Source organism: Phasianus colchicus, chromosome 14 (genome assembly GCF_987193195.1).
Source record: "Phasianus colchicus chromosome 14, bPhaCol1.hap1.1, whole genome shotgun sequence".
In the NCBI taxonomy this organism is placed as follows: Eukaryota; Metazoa; Chordata; class Aves; order Galliformes; family Phasianidae; genus Phasianus; species Phasianus colchicus.
Genome location: NC_143449.1, coordinates 3,510,648 through 3,531,322, shown reverse-complemented (window position 1 = coordinate 3,531,322; position 20,675 = coordinate 3,510,648). Strand labels below are relative to the sequence as shown.

Here is a 20,675-nt window from a genome sequence, read left to right as displayed (position 1 = left end):
TAAAGAGTAACAGGCCAATGAAACAATTGTGGTTGCAACTTTTTTGAAATGAGTTCACTTTTTCTGATAACTTTTCAGAGTTGCTGAAGTTTTTCACCAGGAGGTATTACTGAGCCATCCTGCCTGAGTTCTCTGCCCTCCTGCCTGCGCTGGAAGTCAGTGTTCCATCCTCTGAGCCCTCTGCTATGATGGCACCTGGGTGGTCATTGGGCCCCCATTTTGTTTCTTGAAATCAACAGCAGAAGCAAAGGTGGGTACCAGTAAAAATGCTCTTGCTTGCAACTTGGGTAAGTGACTAGTTCCAGTATTAGCTCGTTATCAGAGGAAAGCAGTCAAAGACTGCCTGCTGTCCTGCAACACCTCCTCAAGGAACTCCTTGGCTGCTCTTTTTGCTCGCTCACTCTGGCTGCTTTTATGTTCACCTGTGTGCATTCAAAGGGTGAAAGAGCCTGTGGGACTGAGTGCTCGCTGCTGAAGCTGTTTTCTTCCAGGTGCTCTTCTCCACCTTGCTGTTTACCTTGCTGAAAGGGTCACATACACAGTAATCAGAGCTGTGCAGAGCCACCTTCATGCCCATAAGCAAGCATCCTGTTTTCCTGTGGTAACAGGATCATTTCACAGCAAACTGCTCCCAGCAGAGAAATGCGATGAAGTGAACATGTCTGTGTGCTTCCAGGGGTGCTTGCAGGCTCTGGCTTAGAGCAGAAAGCTGAGCAGGAGGCAGCCCCTGCGGCACAGGGCAAAGGGCTTGTGTTGGAGGAGGTGGCTGGAGAAATGCAGAGCAGCAGCTGTCTGCTGGCTGGGAGGAAAGGGCTGAGCCCAGGTATGGGCACAGCTCGTCCTGGCGCTCGTACGCTGCTAGCGTGAGCAGAAAGCAGCAGAATGAGGAGTGTGTGGTTGTGTACAAGGCATTTTAGGTGACTTTGTTCACTTTCAAAGGCATTTTATTTATCTGCTTCATGCCCCTGGAATGCTTTCTTCCTGACTACACGAGCAGCACTGGCGCTCTCTGGAAGCAGGCTGTGTAATGCCTAATGCATTCTCCCCAGGGCCTGGGCTGAAGTGATTTTGGTCTCTGAAATGCTTCAGGCTTTAAAGTGACTGCTACATGCGAGCTGGGGGTCAGTGTCTTCTCCGTGTCTGCTCAGCGGGCACATTTGTCTCAGAAGCCCTAAGCTTTTCTGCCCCTTGCTGTTGTCAGTGCCATCATTCTTCGGAATGTGATGGCCTAGTGCTGTTTTTGACCACGTGCAGATGTAGGTGTCATGAAGGGTTTGTTTGCAGCTTTGCTGTAAAGGTTGTGTGGGGATCTGTGACAGCAGGGACTACTTCCCTTTGTTGGGGATGAAATGTAAGTGCTCTCATTATCAAACATGCAGCACGCTCTCACTGAACAGAGGCTGTGTCTGCTGGGAAGTTGAAAGGCAATGAGTTTGCATTAGACAAGTAAACTTGCAGTATGAATTCTCCCTGTCTGAGATCCCTGCAGCCTTCATGATGCAGTCCTCTGAGCCAGGACTGTCATGTACTACATGGCTGTGCAGCTTATCACACAGGGCTCTGGCTCAGCTCTAGACATCAGCATGAAATAAATATTAATAACACAGGAGCCTCCCTGCACACCAAGTTGCAGTTTCAGACTCTCTTATTGATGCTTCTTTGTAGCTGAAGAAATAGTTGCAAAATCATCTTTTAAATAAGTGTAGAGCAGAGAGTGAAAGGGACCAGAAGGGTCAGCTGAAATAATTACAAACAGAGGGGGACTGTCATTTGAGACAGTATTAAGCAAGATTAACCCCACTTAATTCTTAGAGCGGGCTAATGAACAGGGCTGTGACAGAAGGATGTGTAATAATGAACAGCACAGAGAGGGTTAGCGGGGTTATTCCTCACTGTGTGTATTTTCAGCGTGCTAAAGGGATGCAGAATGAAACTCACAGGCAACAAACTTGGAGTGGACAAATGGATTCTTCTTATACTCTGTGCAAAACTTAACCTTGTAGACCTCGCTTCTACAAGATCCTGTGTTGTTACGAGGTGCACAGAAACACAGAAGTGGTCAGGATTTTACACGGTGCATTATTTAAACCCATTCAGTTCATTTAAAAGCAATGTTAGTAGAAAGAAAAGAGGAGGCTTTGCTTCAGGTGCAGAAGCAAGCAACTTCAAAAAACCTTACAGAACATAAAGTGAAGGCTACACCAAGCAGAACATCTAGCTTTCCAAACTGTCCTTGTGTGCATGGGAAGAAGAGGTGCTCAGCAGGGTAAAAGTTGATAAGACTGAAATGGCTGAAGTGCAGGTTCAGAAAGACTGGATTCAAAATATTTTGTTTCCAGGTTTTTCCTTGGAATCAGCTAGTTTGAGAAAGGAAGCTCACAGTCTTCTTCCGATGTAGTTGTCGTCGTACTCTTTTCATCAGAGGAGATAGCTCCCATCTAATGGAGAGTATATTTGGTTGTTTGTATTAATATAGATGATGAAATTTTGGTTCCCGAGGCAAAAAAATCAGGAGCTGTCTTTCTTTTAGTTCTGCTCGCATGGTGGAGTTGCCAAAGTTCACCCTTGCCTATGTTGGAAAGGAGCTGATTGGAAAATCTTTGCTGAAAGCAAATGTAGTGCACTAGGAGCTCTTTTGCTTCTATGGCAGTCGTTGCACTTGATGTTTGTTTTTTGCTTTCTAGGACTTGCTGGAAGATTCTCATCACCAGAACAAAAGTGATGGCAGTATTTAACGCATGCCGTTTTTTATCTTTAGAAATTAGTGGAAGTAGGATAATGACTGCAAATTTAACTTTGTTCTAAAGTCGATTACATCTCTTTTGCACGCTTGATCTTATCTGTGGGGATTTCAGTCATGCATATGATCTAGTTATCTGACAGCACTGAGAGGTACCTGCGGCTCTGGAGCTGGAAGAACTGGATAGAGTTAGTGCTAACCTGGCAAAGCAGAGATGAATTTCATGTTAATGAACTAAAGTAGGTCGAGTTACTTGATGTGGTTTGTGTCAGCTCCTATAAACCCAGGACCAGATTCTGGTCTCAGTTCCGTTAGCGCTGGCTCTGTTCAATAGATAGCAGTATTCATTTAGGCAGGAAAAAAACCATTGTTTCAGCTGTAAGTCCCTTTAGATGATGATTTTCATGTGTTCAACAACACGGACTACCAGCGTGAGACCTTCTGGACAGCTGCCCTGTGTGGTAAGCAACTGCAGGCAGGAATCTGGTTCTCTTAGGGGGGGTCATTGATGTCTCCAGCTTGGTGTGAGCTGCTCACAGTTCAGAAGTCTCTGGTTCCATACCTGTTCTGCTGCTAAAGCAGCAGCTAGTGTGTAAGGAGGGCTGTACACCCTGACTGGATGCTGCATAAACCTCATTCCTCTCTTCTAGGATGTGTTTTGTAGTGGGTGTCAGAACCACTGGCACATCTGGTGAATTTACCCCTTTCACAGTGTTTGGTATTGAATTATTACCAGTTGTGTAACACCTCTGTGTTACATGCAAATAATCTGTAAGCCAGCATTCATTGAGCTTCATCTCATTAATACAATTTAATTTGAGACAGTGATCACTAATCACTGCACAGCATCATAGGAACGCCTGGGCATGTGGTGCAATAGGAAGCTTGATTGCACAGAGAGGGTTTGGGCAGATCCAATAAAACTGAATCTTGTTCTTCTGGGGTCTTCCGATTAAATCACTGAAATCCATGTGTAAACCAGCCAAGAACTTGATTCTCCCAGCTTATGCTGAGTGGGAAAATACAGCTGCGTTAGTGGAGTATTTTACAGCTAAGTTTTGGTTAGTGAGACTTCTTCATTCCCACAGAGACCTCTGAACAGAAATTCACTGTGTTTTTTTTTTTTTTTCTCCTTTTTTTTCTTCTTCCTTTTGTTAGGAGAAAAATATTCCCACAAGTGCTCAGGAAAATAAACGAGGAATCAGAAATGCCCAATGTGGCATCCAGTCCTGCTTAGCTCTGAGCATGGGCATCTATTGAGTGAAGAAGAAAACAGAAATAACTGCAGTGTTTTGCAATCAGCTGCTTTACACAGAGGACCAGCAGTCAGTGTGCTGCTACTGTTGGCCAGTTTAATTTTCAAATGCAGCTGAACAAAGAATTTTGGTCATAATTCTTGCCACCGTTCTGACTAAATATGGCTCAAATCAAAGGGCTGGGGTTGGCATCTCATTATTAAAATCACCACGTTGGAAACCACTTTACTCTCTTGGTTTTGAACCTCTTGCTGCGTGCAAATCGTGTCACCCATAACAGCCACCCCACAGAATAAGCATCCAATCCATCTGGTAGTGCAGAGTGCAGAGGGACTCAGACTAACATGGACATTATTTACCTTTTTAAATAGGATATGGAGTGACTTTCTTCCCTCGTTACAGCAGCTCAAGCACTTACACAAACTTGTTAAGCTGCTTAGAGAGAGGGTTGTTTGTCCAGGTAATGCTGCTTTCAGCGTGTTATGCTGTGAAGAAAGCAGATGCTTGACTTCATGGAATTTGGGGATTTCTGGAGAAATTGCCTTTGGGAGAAATTTAAATAAATGATGGAGAGCTTCTGATTTCTTTCCTTCTCCGCCTTTGTTCTCTCTATGCAGATGGGTCTACACAACACTAATAAGGGAGTCATTTAATTATGTAAAGCTGCTCCAGGTAAATGTTATTTACAGATGGCTGAAAAATTTTGAATTATACTCATTTGCTAAGTATAGCTTCATTCTCGGTGCAGAGATGCTGTTAGTCATGATCAAGGTAAGCTGCAGATTGTATACTCCTCTTTGCAGCTTTCTACCCATTTTGAGTGTTTACTTTCTTTGTGATTTTTAAATGGTAACCCTGCAGGCTCTGTGCACATAATTGAAGTAAGCAATCTGCTTGTTTATCCCTGTTTCCATTAATTAAATATGTGCAAGCTAAATTTCCTACTGAAAAACATGAGATGACATGCATGGGGCCAAAGCTACGTTCTCTCTCAGGAGGCTGAGCTGCCAGCCTTGGGGAGGTCTCCAGAGCAGGGCCAGACCCATATCTGCAGCCCTCCCAGCTTATCCTCTGGGCTTGCTGCAGGAGGATGGACTGGAAAGCAAATGCATGTGAAGCTGTGATGTTGTTCCTGGGCAATGTGAAAGGGTGCTTCAGCAGCTCCATCCTCTGAGCTCACAGCTGCCCTGTTGTGGCTCCTGGGTGCTCTTCTATAGACAGATTTCATTTTTCTTGTTTCTCTCATTGCTGTCCCAGTGGCTTGAATCTTCACTTTTGTAAATGCCAGAGGTGCAGCTGCTAACAGAACAGTTACTCCTGCCCTACAGCAGCACAGTAGGGCCCAGAAGTGCTGTTATTTGCTGAAGCATCTCTGTGATCCCCAAAGGCAAATTCATTCGGACGAGGCCTGGCTCTGCAATGACCACATACTGGAAGTGGACAGGTGATCAGCTGTTGGGCTTAGCCAACAATCTGCCAAGAATGAAAACTTCTTAGGAGTAAAATGGAAGAGATCTTCATGTTGCATGCAAAAGTGAACTGTTTTCAGCCTGTCCAAAAATGAGAAGAAAGGAGAGGGAATAGGCTGTGCTGTAGGTGTGCAGAATAGCTGGTAAGTGGAGAAACCCATAAGGGAGCTGATCAGTGAAAGTTGAGCTCTGGTCAAAGTCTTGGGGCAATTGTAAGTAAAACCTTTAGAATCAGAAGAGACCTGTGCTGATTTTTGAAGCTCTTCTGTTGCAGCCAGGCTGAACAAAGAACTCCAAGGGCAGCAGTCCACAAGGGACATAAAGAAAATGCAGGTTCCCTTAAAAAGGTAAGAAGGGAAAATTTGCACTACCTATTATCATCTGTGGTGTGAGTGGTGATGGCAGGAGCAGCAATTGCAGCAGAAACGAGGTGTATCCCAGTGCACAGGAGGACCTACATCCCATACTCCTGTGGGAAGGAATAAGTGAACTTACTGTGAGGCAGTAGAAATTAATAGGCCTGACTTTTGCCAACTTCTGTCAGCATTCTGCCTTGCTCTCAGCAGTGCAGTAGCAGATAAAAACTGTGCAGGGTGGAGATGACCATGAGCAGAGGTGCTTTTCTTTACTGTGGGCTCAGAGAACACCCTGGGTGTAAAGAGGGGCCCTGCCTGTGTAGGAGACCTTGGTGCCCCCAGGCAGAGCTCTGGGACCAAGCACTCTGTCTGATCTGCCAACAGAAGCAGCTGAGCACGTATCCATGTGCTTTATGAGATCAGGGCCCGTCGCTTTGCTAGAGGGATAAATAAGTGGTTCTTCAAAGCTAATGGCATCTTCTGTATGTGAATACACCGTCTTCTCATTGCAATCCTCTGGTGTCGGGCTGGCCTTGCACACACTCGCAGCCATCAGCTATCTGGGCAGCTCCCTGCCAGCCTACACCCTGCATCCCTGTGCTGCTCCAAATCATTCTTCTTCCCCTTGCAGCTGCCTACCTGCAGTGATGGGTGTGTGCCCTTTCACTCGCTGGGAGGCCGGCAGTAAATAATGTATTGGCTTTTTTTTTTTTTCCATTTTACATCCAGGAGCAGCTACTTTGATTAGTTTGAAGCAGAATAAAAGACCTATAAATGGGGAGAATCCTGAAGGTAAGTACTTTCCTGTAGACTTAATGTCAAGGCACACACAGTGGCTTTTACAGGGGCCATTTAAAACTGTTATCCAGTGTATATTTTAAGGACAGAGGCATAATTCAGACATCTGATTGACTGCCTGGAACGTTGATTCAGCAACGTTCTTACTCTACAATTTTTACTTTTAATAAACCTTGATCTGAGAAATTTTGGGAACTTCAGATATCGTGTTTGCTGCCCTTAGTGGATGACTTCTGCTGTCTGAGTAGTGATGGATTTGCAGTGACAATAAGGTAGAGGAATGGCGAGGTGTGGGAGGGGAGCAGTGGAACTGTCACTGCTGTATGCTTACTCATTGTCTTCCCTTTTCACTGCGCTGTGTTATTTCCAATATTTCTCCTGGTGCCGATGGTTCCAGGGAAGGCCCTGAGTCAGTGCTCTTATATCCTTGCAGAGACCACGACCCTGTCATGGTTCCTCTCTCATGGAGAGAGGAAATGGAGAAATGACAGTGACACAAATGACAGTGACCTCTGAGGTACCCCCAACAGACACAGCATTGCCGTTCTTGGGCCCCTTGTCCAGGGATTTAGGAAGCAAATTGGACTAGAAATATATTTCAGAAAGCTGTCAATCAATTGTTGCTTTTAAGTCAGGCTGCTGCTATTGAATGTGGTGCTGCAGCAGCCTTTAAAAGGAGTCTTTCTCACAGCATGTCTAAATTACGGTGCTTCCTTTTCCTGCCCCTGTTCCCACCTGCCCTCAGACGCTCTCACGTTTGATGCAGTGTTTGCAGAGCTCGGCCATGGCTGCAGCCCCGCAGAGATGTGTTGCTGGGTTTGTTGCATGGTGTGGGGTGTCGGGGCAGCGCCTGCGGGCTCCTCGTGAGCCCAGGGCTCTCAGATGTGCTGACCACCAGCATCCTCCCAACACCGGTGCTTTTCATCCACTTTTACACCTTGTATGCATCTACTCCCTCTCTCCTGGTCACAGGAGATGCTGATGGCATTTCTCCCCGGGATGTACAGTGTGCTCCACGTTCCAGTGTTTGTGTCACATTTGTTACCACCATTTTAGACAACTGCTTTGACTCCTCCTCATGTTGCTCCCCAGCTCAGCAAAGAGCTCCCCATTTCTCCACCCTTTTCCTGACTCCTGGGATGCATTCCCTCCTCAGGAAGTTTTGGGACACGGAATTTGCACTGCACAGGGTTTTACTTCACATTATACGGGGTGCCTGAAGTCAGTGCCATGGTTCTGCTGCTCGAGCTGAGGCTGTGCATGCTCCAAAGCTCTGGCTACTTAAATTCCAGGACAACTGACATATGTCTGCTCAGCTCAGGCAACCGCTGCTGTTCAGCCATTTCCAAATAGCGACTTCTGTATTTTGGAGCTAAGGAAGATGCCTGTGGCTGCGAGCAGTCTGATGGGAGCAGCTCCGTGGCCGTCAGAGGGAGGTGGAGGCTGGAGAGCACGGCCATCTGTGCCTGTGTGTCACAGACACAGCTCCGCACTTGGCCTCCGCCTGCTTTCTGCCAGGGAATGTTAATACTCAACAGAGGAATTAATCAAGTGGTGTCAGCGTGGATGCTCCGTTCCCATTAACGCAGGGCGTAGCGCTACTGCCTTTGATATTTACAAGTACTGGCATTTTCTGCATAGGTGAGAAACCTTCACGTCTGAAATACACCGAGCCATTTCTTAGAGAAATTGAAGCCAATTTTAGAGTATTACCACGTTATCACAAGCCAGAAGCGCTGGCAATCAGAGGCGTTTTGAAGTCATTAGCTCCAGTTTCACTGACTCGTTCTGTGTTTTTTGTCTTTGGTTACATTCATTGCTTCTGAGGAAATGAACTCACTGACAGCTTGGAGGGCAGGACTGGCTTAGGCAGATTGGAACAAAACAGCACACCGAAGTGCTGCTTCTAAAGCCACCGTGCAGTCTTTGAATCCATAAATGCTTCTCTTCGCAGATGTCCTGGGAGAGGGGAATTCGTGCCCTTAGAATAGCTGCACGGATGAAACAGAGGATGAAAAAGCTTGAACACAAATGTCTTGATAATAAACACAAATGTGTTTATTGCCATGTATTAAAGGTAAGAATGGAAAAATGACTTTGGCATGTTTTTGCTTTGTTTGCTGCTACTCCCCTGCATGGCAGGCTAGCCCTGTGCTCCGGCTTCATTTGAAGGCCAGTTATCTTTTTGAGAAGCATCAGAGACTCAGACTCTGAGTATATAATCATATACCATTTAACCTTGAACTTTACATTTCAGTAATGGTTCTGGTCAACTTGAGAAGGAGATGCTTCCTTATGGTCCGAGGCGGGTAGTTAGGCTTGATGTAAGATTTCTCTACCCGTGAATGAGGACGTGAAACGAGGCTGGATGTTGATTATGGTTATTTTCACCAATTCCTCCCCCGCTCTGAAACTCCATTTCATTTTGATCTGAAACATTTTTCTTTTCCTTTTGCCAACTGACCTGGAAAATCCATTGTTCAACTAAATCTAAGCTACCCCAAATACAGATCTTCCGTCCAGAGAAGTAATTTGTTTCTTTGCCATCAGTCCATTTGTTATACCCCTTCATTGCTACGATTTGCTCTGTTCTGTGGCCTGAGATGTGATAATCTAAGCAGAACAGAACTGCAAAATGGGAAGATTTTTATGACCCGATTTAAAACTTTTGTTTGCTGCAAACACAGAAAAGGAAACAAAGCGCCGTATTAATTTCTTCCTTTCTAGAAGCACCAGCAAAAAAAAAAAAAAAAAAAAAAAAAAAAGGAGATAGGAAAGAAAATATGTAATAGAAAAACATAAAGCTCAACACCGGAACTTGTTGATTTCTAGGTTTTATTTCCTTTTTATTTTTTTAAATGAGGATTTTCAAACCATCCACTTGCAGAAATTTGCATTTTACGAGGAAAAAGTTACAAAATATGATGAGATCATTGTAGGTACCTTACCTCTTTTTCCTCAGCTTGCGGCATCTAAAACTAACTATGCTTGTCATCTTCTCAGTAATTTCTTATCATTGAAGTTAAAGTATAATCTAAGCTTGCACCAAATGAGCTGTTCTGAGATGAGTCTGCCAAACTCTGTATTGCAGTGGGATTTCTGCAGTTACAATAAGATGCTGCCAAAGAAGAATGATCTGTGGAATACAAGTGAATGCAGTGCTGATGAGCATCCCGAAGTCCCACAAGAGGTTAGAAAGAGCACAACCTGCATTCTGTTTTTGATCTCTGTTTTTATCCCACAGCTGGGAGGGGACGACAGCAGGAGAAACGAGGGGCTGATGGAGGGCTTCTCTCTGCTGTAGGGTGTTCTTGCTGCTCACTGATCGTTTGTGTGGCTGCATCCAGCCTGGAGGGCTGCAGAGAGAGTTTGCCTGTCAATGTGTGGTAATTATTTCTACTCCTCTCCGGCTTTTTCCTAATTGATTATTGGTTCTGCCTGCAAAGTGAAAGTGAAACAGACAAAGGAGGCATTTATCTTCGTCTTGTCTGAGAAATTCCCGATGGGCAATGAAAGCATTTCCACTGCCTGTTGGTGGATCTTACACTCCCGCTCGCCAAACTCTTCTGCACATGAAAAAAAAGCTGTATTTGAGCAGTTCTACTAACAAGCTTCTTGGCTGCTGGCTGGATTAAGGCAAAGTTAGGCTTTGTCTGATCTTAATTAATCCCAGGCAGTGCTTCTATTTCTGCCATTGGCCGGTCGGGAGAGGGGGGTGGATAGCCAGTGTGCTCTGACAGCATCATGCAGTGCCTGCTGCGTGAAGATGTTACCTGTGCTGTAAACCTGTCATGTTATTCTTTGGAGAGGGGAATTCTTACTTTCTAATCCATATACTTACACAAAGCAGTTACTCCTCTTACATGCAAAGTGCTTCATAATCTCATCTTCAGCCTTCAGGCATAAAAATAGCAAAGTTATCCTACTCCATACTTAACTACTTGTGAGTATTGTTGGTATCAAATATGATTTTACTACGTGGAAGATTACCTTCTGGTTATCCTTCTCTTGAAATAACGCGGGAAGAACGTCGGATGCAGAATGATTTCTGAAGTTTTGAAGCAGCATTTACTGCTGCTTTATACTGTGTGCAACTTCAGACAGCAGCAGCGACGTTACTGGGAGAGTCCCTCCGACCGCAGGGAATTGGCACCCTATTAAACCTCACTCTCAGCAGAGCTGAACTGGAAATGTTACAGCACAGCCCTGTTTTTATCTCCTGACGAGCGGTGATCAGAACCATGTTGCCACAGCCAGGCAGGGTTCTCCCCTTGTCTGTTTACACCCTCCTGCACTGAATCCTTCATCCGGTCTCATCCACCCGCTGATGTCCCCCTTGTTCCTCTCACAACAGGCTTGCTTTGGCTTTTATCCCAGGGAAAGGCAGCGTTGCCAAGTCTCTCTGTGCTGAGCTCCTTCCAGTGATCTGCTGTTGCATGCTCAGCATCTCACATCCATCGCAGCACTGCTTCCGCCTCTCTGCTCCAGCCACGTGGATGCTGCGGGCAGAGCAGCCCTGGGCAGCAGCAGCACAGGTGGGCACAGCACGGGGTGGGTGTCTGTGCCCTAAGGGTCTGTCCCTGTCACCTGCTCTTGGAAGGGCTGATTGTGTGGCCTGACTGCAGTGGGGTCACCCATCAGCTTGGTGTTACCACCCAGTGAAATTGCTGGGGAAGGGTGGTGGTGCTTTTGTAGGGCTGAACTTGGACTGTGGCCATTGCACGGTGGCATGGTCTGTTCTGAGCAGCAGTGTGCACACACACTGGGTGACCATGCATGGCTGTAGTTCCCAAAGATCAGACCGCGGTCTGTGCTGACAGAAGACACAAAGTCAATTAATGGAACTTTGTGCAGCCATAAATTCTCTCACCCTGTCATCACTGAATCACAGAATGGCCAGGGTTGGAAGGGACCTCAAGGATCACGAATCTCCAACCCCCCTGCCACATGCAGGGCCACCAACCTCCACATTTAATGCTAGACCAGGCTGCCCAGGGCCCCATCCAATCTGGCCTTGAACACCTCCAGGGACGGGGCATCCACAACCTCTCTGGGCAGCTGTTCCAGCACCTCACCACTCTCTCTGTAAAGAACTTCCCCCTGACATCCACAACCTAATAAAGAGCACCTTAACAAAATTGTACATTGTTACATTTTCATATTGCCTACAATAAAGACACTTTGATGCAGCTTCTTACATGACACCTACCAGCACAGTGCCTGTAGTTTACTACTTTCAGTGGAATTTGATGCCTACCAAAACCAGTGACATCTCCTCTGTTTCCACTTTTCTCCACGTTTCAGAACAGAACAATATTGTCCCCAGTTTGATGACATGCCTTAGCTTGCTTTTCAACTCTTCTGAAGTGTAATCCCAGTTGCCAAGGTTGTCCAACTATCTCCTTCCTGCCCTGAGCACTAACCCCTCTTTTAAACAATCTTGTATTTTTAATAGGATTCAAAATATTAACAGTGAATTTAAACATACTGAGGTACATATTGTCATCTTCCTATTCAGGCAAGAAATATGTCAGAATCATACAGATGCAGAAGCAGAGCCTCACACAGGACTGGGGGTCTCCTGCTCATCCTGCTGGTGCTTTGTGGGGGCAGTGAGAGCAGCCCTGTGGAGAAGGACCTGGGGGTCCTGATAGATGAAAAACGGAACATGAGCCAGCAGTGTGCTCTTGCAGCTCAGAAGGCAAATGGTGTCCTGGGCTCCATCAGAAGAGGGGTGGCCAGCAGGGACAGGGAGGTGATTGTTCCCCTCTACTCTGCTCTTGTGAGGCCCCATCTGGAGCACTGCATCCAAGTGTGGAGCCCCCAGTACAAGAAAGACAGGAAGCTGTTGGAGAGGGTCCAGAGGAGGGCCACAAAGATGATCAGGGGACTGGAGCACCTCCCCTATGAGGACAGGCTGAGGGAGCTGGGCTTGTTCAGCCTTGAGAAAAGAAGGCTGCGGGGTGACCTCATTGCAGCCTTTCAGTACCTAAAGGGAGCCTACAAACAGGAGGGGAATCAACTCTTTGAAAGGGTAGATAACTGCAGGACGAGGGGAAATGGTTTTAAGCTGAGGGAAGGGAGATTTAGGTTGGATGTCAGGGGGAAATTCTTTACAGAGAGAGTGGTGAGGTGCTGGAACAGCTGCCCAGAGAGGTTGTGGATGCCCCGTCAACCCCTGGAGGTGTTCAAGGCCAGGTTGGATGGGGCCCTGGGCAGCCTGGGCTGGTATTAAATGAGGAGGTTGGTGGCCCTGCGTGTGGCAGGGGGTTGGAGATTCATGATCCTTGAGGTCCCTTCCAACCCTGGCCATTCAGTGATTCTATGAAATTGCCCTGCTCTCCTGCTCTGGAAAACAAGCTTCTCATAGGGAGCTCTGTGGCTTGGCTTTAATAGCAGAAGTTAAACCACTGGTGTGACTGAGGCAGGATGCTGCAGCAGGGAGATCAGCGGGCAGAGCCATCCATCCCTGGTGGGTGAGAAATGAGTGCTGAGAGAGAACCACTGCTGGTGGCAGCCAGAGGAGTGCTGGGGCACTGCTGAGTGTGAGCAATCTGGGGGGCCCCGTGCTTACAGTGATTAAATTAGATCAGGATAGTGTGTCTGGGGCCTCTTCCAAAGCTAACTGAAGTCTGTGGGAAAGAGTCTTTTCCTCTGAATTCTGTGACACTGGATCCAAACCCTGGAAATACATCACAGGATAATTTGGTTTAGTGGAAGGAGTGGAGAGATCTAATGAATTGACAGTTGGGAGCACAGTGGGGTTTGAGGTGATGCAGTGAGTGTTTGGCTCACCCAGACTCACTGCTTGATACCACCCGTGTTAATCCATCTCCATGGGCATCTCTTGCTGGTATGGACAGCAATGACTGAGAAATCTTTCTTTCCCTTGCTTTTATCAGTGTGTCAGCTGCATTCTCCTCTGCTCTTTCTCTGTGCCTGCAACACACAGAGCACCTGCAACGTCAGCTGGGGTCCCTTCACTGCTTCCTAACACACCCTAAGGAAATAATGTCGCAGATGAAGGCCAGATGGGCCTCGTTACTGTGATGGTGTATCAGGTGTGACCAGAGCAAGGGGATCAAAAAAGCTTTGTACAGAATCGCTCTGTGGCATACCCACCTCGTTTTTATGAATAATGTGTACATTCTCATAGCGTAGCATGATAACCACCTTTTTTTGACTTACTATAAAGGCTGAAGTATGTCTGCTGATACTGCTTTATCTGTTCACTTCAAATCAATGGTATTGTGAAATACAACTCCACGTAAGCGTAATTCAAAGTCCGTGGGATGTTTTATTTCAAGGCTTTTCATCTCATAATTCAGCTACAAAGCGACTCGAGTAGGCAAACTGATGAACAATTTGACAGCCAGCTCTTTGATGCTGCAGTCCCAGCAGGAGCGGTGCAGGAGGAGAGGTGTGAGCCGGGGGAAGCGAGGGCTGTGCCCGCATCCTGCTAATTCCTCGCTGGCGAAAAGCTGCGTCCAGGCACGGAGCGGGGCGGCTTTACCGATCTGCGCTGCTGTAGTTTTGCTCGTTTGCTGTACGTAAGGACACCCAGCGCGTGGGAAGGGCCTCGCTTCCCAGATCACGCACAGCGGGTGCGTTGTCCCGAACTCCTCCTCGAGTCCAAGAGGATGGCTACAGGCGGAGGAGCGCCTAAAAACACCGCTGTTTGCGTTACAGGTAAAAAGACGATATCTCCTAGCGTCGGCCCCGCGCGCAGAGAGGAGTTTCCCGGCTCTGACATCGCCGGTCGCCGCTCTGCCGGCTGCCCCTTCCTGCCGCTGCGGGGTCCGGCCGGATGCGGTCGCCGCTGTCGCCGCTCCCGGGATCGTCTCTCCGTGCGGCCGCCAGGGGGCGCTGCGACTCTCGCGGCGCGGGGCGGGCGCACCTGCCGCGTGCGGGGCCGTGGGCGCGCGGGCAGCGCCGTCCCGCTCCGCTCAGAGCAGCGCCGCGCGCCCTCACCGCCCGCTCCACCGCAGCGCAGCGCCCGCATCCCGCGGCGTGGGACGGGGCGCGCCGGCATGGAGACGTAGCCGGGAGGTGAGCGCGCGGACCGCGGCGATTTCTGCTTTCCCGCAGGGAAAAAAAAAAAAGTTGGGGGTCGCGGCCGCCACGGGACGGGGTCGAGGGGCGCGGCTCCGCACGGCACAGCGCGGTATGCCGTGCCCGAGCGCTGCGCTCCGCCCCGCTACTTCTCAAGGAACGCGAAGTTTCGGGTGGGAGACGTTATCGAACGCAGCTTTACAAAGTTACGGCGCTGTTCCGGGCGGCCCCGGTGCGTCAGTGCCCGAAGTTGGGTCCGTTCCGCGGGGCGCGCCGGGCGCTGGAGGAGCTGCGGCTGCGGCCGCACCGCGGGGCTGCGGGAGGGGCGGGCGGACGGGAGCCTCGCTGCGGGCCGCCCTTCTTGCCTGCCGGGCTCCGGAGGTCCCCGCGGAGCTCCCCTCTGCTTGCGCGGTGTCTGCGAGCTCGCAGGAGGTTCGTTCCGAATTGTTCGGCGATCGGCGCTTCAGCGCAGCGGAACGGCGCGCGTGCCGGGCAGCGCTCCCAGGTGATGTGAGGAAGAAGCTCCGGTGTGGCAACGCCCGCGGGTGGGCGGCCGTGTGGTCGCCCCGCGGCTGGAGGAGCTCCGGTGCGTCCCGGAGCCCCGCGCCTCGGGAAGCGCCGCCCGGCTGAAGCGGTGCCGCAGCCCGGCCTCGCCGCTCCGCGGGGAAGTCGGCGCGAAGAGCGGCCGGGAGAGCTGGAGGGCGGCGGGAGGTGAGCGGGGCACGGCGCTGCGGGGCGGGCAGCTGCGCTGCGGGGTTTCCCGGTGCGTGGCGGTCCGGGCCGGGAGGCTGCGCTCGGCAGCAGGAGGCGAAGGCGGGTGCGGCTGTGCGCCTGCCGGCCACGGGCTGTCGTTTGTGCTGAGGAATGTTAGCGGAAAGGTTTCACGCGTTAGACATCTGAGCATCGCGCCTTGCTGCTCCGTGCAAACTAAAATCACTAAGGGTTGAAGAGCGTGTGTGCAACTGCTGGCTCCGGCTCCCCGTGGAAGGGACGTGTGTGCGGGGCAGGACGGCCGGGCCGGCACCCCTCGGGTGTTTCGCTACACAGGAGCAGTGCAAGCATCCAGGCGGGGCTCTCCGGTCCCGTGAAAAGGCTTTGGTTTGTTTGCACACGCGGGGCAGTTCATTCCCTGACTGCACAGAGCTGTTTCTTGGAGAGAGAGAAGGATACGTGTTACCGTTATCCACTTTGAAGCTAAGAGATTGTTGCCTTCTGTGCGGTATTTGGGGGGAAAGAAGCTCTTCTCTGTTCCTGCGTCCTGGGTTGAGATGTGCTGCAAGACTGGAGGTGGGGAAGGAGCAGCACTGAGCTGTGGGGCGGCGGTTCCCGCGGGCTGCAGGCAGGGCTGGGGCTCAGGGCTGCTCTTGTGTGTGTCCCAGGGGCGGCTCAGCGCTTGTGCTCGTGGTCACTGCATGGAAAGCGATTCTGAAGTACAGGCGTTCCCTGATCTCTAGAACGTTTGGGCTGTGAGTAATCTCTCGCTCCAAACGGGCTCAAGCTGAAAGTATCCAAGAATGCTAAACCCCAGACAAGTATTAAACAGCCTTAAGGAGCGGTCTGGGACTTTTCTCCCTCCTTCTAGTGCGTGCCTCCGCTATTTGTCAGAAGGTCTTTAACGCTGGAAGTGAGCGTTTAAACTCTATCACAAAATAAGGAGGCACTTCAAGAGGCCGTTTGCTTTTCAAGGTGTCTGACTAAGGATAAATCTTCCTTTATACAGCCTTGAAAGGAAAACAAAGGGAAAGACCTTGCCCTTGCTGCAAGTAATGAGACTCGTGCTGCTTGCGTTGATGGGCAGGGTTTCTTCCAGCACCTTTCTGAGCAGCTGGTGTTTGGCCTGGGTGAGATCCCCTGGGATAGAAGGGCAGGGGCTGTGCTGTGCACGGTGCTGCCCTGTTAGGGGAAAGGCTGCATCTGAGAAACTTCTGCAGTTGTGTGTGTATATTTGGCTGATCCTTTTCCTTCTGGCCTCCTCCTATAGAAAAAGCATTGCACGAAGAGGGATTTCCCCAAACTCCTCTTCCCACCACTATGTGTAACTGTTAAATTAATGAGGATACCTATTTGACAGAGTAAGTCCAGGGTACGTGAAATAGATATTTTAATCTGATTTTGTCCTGCTTCAGTACAGTACCACACTGTTCCCAAGGTTTCACAAAATACCTGAAAGGAATGCTGTTTTCTAGGGAGTTTCTCGTAGTTCTCAAACTCGAGGGGGTGGTGGTGTTTGTGTGTCAACTAAATGTTTATTTTCTCACCTACAAACCTGGCACAATGTGTACAGGTAAAGGATGGCCTCTGGTTGTGTAAGGGACAGAAACTCACACCAGGAATGTGTTCATCTCTCTCTAAGTTAGCATGAAGCAATGAAAGCAACTTGCCTTTTGCTGACGGCAGAGCAAAGTGCTCCGTTTCACTTCTCTGGAACGAGTAAAAGTGTGTTTTCTAAGAAGTGTAACAGCTGGTATGTCTTTTTTTTTTTTTTTTTACTAATTCTGTCTGCTTTGAGCATTATGTATTAGTTAAGGAAGCATGTGGCCATGAATGAGATCAAGGAATGAAATTCCAGACACACTGCATGTGGAGCTGTGTTCTCCTGCTGCCCGCTCCTTTGATGTACAGGAGTGACAGAATCTGCCGTGAGCACTGGAAATGTGTGAATATTGCAGGGCTGTAAAGGTACACAGGAGCAGACCGAAACTCAGTCCGGCCGATGCTTGTGAGTCTGTCTTCTCTGTGCTCCCAGCCAGGTTTAAGACAGTAAAAGGGGCTTCGCTACGAAAGCAGGGAACATTTCAGCATGCAGATGGCAGCCCAGTCTAAAACCTGTGCTGAGCACCTCCTTAAGCATCCCTGAGGAATGCTATGGAAGGAGGGAAGAGCGTGGGAGGGGGAGAGGAGGGATGTGCTGTATTTCAGGATCGAGACCTCTCTTTGAACCGTCTTTCTCTCCATTTTTAATATTGTTTCTACAAAAGCTGCTTGGGGAGCAAGGTTTGGTATGACTATCAAAGAAGCAAAGCATCTAATGTCTGGGCTTAATAATGCTCTTGCATAGGCTGCTGTGAATTGGAAGCCTCTCCTATGATCTTAGCGCAGTGAGCGAGTTTAGAAATTGATGTGGGTGAGGATGGAGTTTTCTCATCTCTTTTAATCTGATTGTATGAAATGTCCTCCTTTTGTGTCTGATGCTGCAGAGGAGACTTGTGATCATCGGCGCAGTCGCCTCAAGCACTCCAGAGGCCGAGGCCGTGACCTGGGCCGCCATGTTTGCTCAGCCAGCAAGAGGCGGGCCGGAGCCAGGTGTGTGCTGGTACACCCTTAGTGCTGTCAGCAGCACAGAATCACAGAATTGCCAGGGTTGGAAGGGACCTCAAGGATCATGAATCTCCAACCCCCTGCCACACGCAGGGCCACCAACCATCCCACCTAATGCTAGACCAGGCTGCCCAGGGCCCCATCCAACCTGGCCTTGAACACCTCCAGGGATGGACGGGGCATCCACAGCCTCTCTGGGCAGCTGTTCCAGCACCTCACCACTCTCTCTGTAAAGAATTTCCCCCTGACGTCCAACCTAAATCTCCCCTCCCTCAACTTAAAACCATTTCCCCTTGTCCTGCAGTTATCTACCCTTTGAAAGAGTTGATTCCCCTCCTGTTTGTAGGCTCCCTTTAGGTACTGAAAGGCTGCAATGAGGTCACCCTGCAGCCTTCTTCAGGCTGAACAAGCCCAGCTCCCTCAGCCTGTCCTCATAGGGGAGGTGCTCCAGTCCCCTGATCATCTTCGTGGCCCTCCTCTGGACCCTCTCCAACAGCTCCCTGTCTTTCTTGTACTGGGGGCTCCAGACCTGGACGCAGTACTCCAGATGGGGCCTCACAAGAGCAGAGTAGAGGGGAACAATCACCTCCCTGTCCCTGCTGGCCACCCCTCTTCTGATGGAGCCCAGGATACCATTTGCCTTCCGAGCTGCAAGTGCACACTGCTGGTTCATATTAAGCGCCTTGTTCTTTTCTTTCTTACCACCCCCAGAGAACTGAGTCCCCAGGTTCAGAGTCTTTATGAGTTCAGCAGAGCTCTTCCACAGGCTTTAGGACTTAGGCCAATCTGAGTCTTAAAATCTCTCTGCTTTCTCTGGTGCTAGTGGCTGGGTTAGCTTTACAGGTGCAGACTTTGTTTTCTTCTCCTCCCTCAGCTGACTCTCTGTTGCCTTCTAGGTAGTTCTGCAAGGCTATGATAAGAGGCTGAGCCCTGCCATAAGCATCAGCTCGCTGGGGCCAACAGTCCTTACATTGCTTTCATGTTGCCCAAGGTACTCTATTGATTAAACCACCATATGCAGAAGTAAATATATGTAGAATATTAATAGCCCCTACTCCAATGGGAAAAAAAAAAAAAAAAAAAGGCTGTAAATTAATATATCCATTATGCTGACCTCATAAACCATGAGGGTTTGACATACAGTGGTAATTCTCCTCCCGCAACATGTATTTCACTTTGAATGTCTATAAGGGGCCTGGACTGCTCAAATTTAAATGCTGTGATACTGGACAAGTGTATCTATATCTCTTGTGATGTGCAGTTAATGTGTGGCAAAGTTGAGGCTGGAACTGTGGTTCTCTGTAGAATAGAGGGCAGTGCTGAGTCGGTACATCGTGGTGACACAGCTGGGTGTGAGGCTTCAAAACAAATCCCACCCCAAAAGCAACCAAACAAAACTTGACTTTCCCTTTTTTTTTTTCTTTTTTTTTTTTTTAACTACTTCTGGGTGCTGTGTTTCCTGCTGCAAGAGTTGCCACACTAAGTGAGGAGTACGATTCAGAGATTGAAAATGCAATGTGAAGATGTAATGAACTTGAGTTCCTTCTGACTGAGTTGCCTAGGGAATGAAGGTCTGTGTGCAGTGTGAGCTGATAGACCTTAGCCTGCCCACCGGGCTGGGCAGGTGTAGCTCTTCTGTTTCACACCTCTGTTCAGATGGGCAGCTCAGGTTTTGTCATCTTAGCAGAGATTTAGGTGAGTGCCTTCTTTGCAGGTCCAGTGCTGACTCCCCTTGTTAAGCACTTTGATTCCACTGATGCTGGAATCTCTATCTGTGATTGGAATGTCAGCGGGCATTTTTCTGCTTTCTGCTCTTTATTTTTTTTGCTGTAAATGAGCACTATTTTAGGTAGCTATTGAATGCAGGAAAAGTTTGTTGTGGTAATGCGTGCAGGGCTTTCTCAAGACAGGACAAACCAACAGTTTGCTCACAGTGTTGTTCCTGCTGCTCTAACATAACTAAAACCACTTCCACTATCTTGTGTTAACAGTAGAAGCTATGGAGTGGAGGCCCTCCATGGTATTTTTTTTGTGCCTTCCTCTAAAGCCCAATTTTTGTTCTGAAGTTATGCTGTAAGAGGCCTTTCATGGTGCTAAGATGCTGCACTGAGATATATTCCAAATGGTGACCCAGAAGGCACCAACTTTTTGATGGAAGCATTACAGTCTTTCAAATAAAACCTCAGTATTACCACCTAAGGGGTCATGCTTTGTATTGCTTCTGATGTAACTGATAAGATTCTGCCTTTATAGAAGCATAGACTGGCTTGAGTTGGAAGGGACCTTTAAAGCCCCCCAGTCCCACCTCCTGCTGCAGACTGGCTGCCCCCCAACAGCTCAGGCTGCCCAGGGCCCACCCAGCCTGGCCATGGGCACCTGCAGCTCTGGGCAGCAGTGCCAGTACCTCACTGCCCTCTGAGTAAAGAATTTCCTTCTTGCATCTGACCTAAATTTCTCTTCTTTCAATTTAAAGCCATTTCCCCTTATTCTATCACTTTCTGCCCATCTGAAAAATTGGTGCCCCTCTGGTATAAACTTCTTTCAAGTACTGGAAGGCTGCAGTGAGGTCTCACTAGAGCCCTCTCTTCTCCAGGCAGAAGCAGCTTTGCACCCCAACACACAGATTGGTGTTGTGACCTTATCATCTGGCTCCTCCTGCGTTTTGTTCCCTGTGTTTGCTCAGGAC

The 20,675-nt window shown here is 48.8% G+C and overlaps 1 protein-coding gene across 1 annotated transcript in view; it reads left to right on the top strand.

Moving 5' to 3' along the window:
- IL1RAPL2 (interleukin 1 receptor accessory protein like 2) overlaps window positions 1-20,675 on the top strand; it is a 416,536-nt gene that overhangs the window by 58,144 nt on the left and 337,717 nt on the right. The window contains exons 4-11 of the mRNA XM_090150314.1: window positions 79-250; window positions 3,899-4,668; window positions 5,384-5,608; window positions 5,740-5,812; window positions 6,551-6,613; window positions 8,574-8,696; window positions 9,711-11,154; window positions 13,522-14,308. The gene's annotated coding sequence lies outside the window, so the exon portion shown is untranslated. The remainder of the gene's footprint in view (window positions 1-78; window positions 251-3,898; window positions 4,669-5,383; window positions 5,609-5,739; window positions 5,813-6,550; window positions 6,614-8,573; window positions 8,697-9,710; window positions 11,155-13,521; window positions 14,309-20,675) is intronic.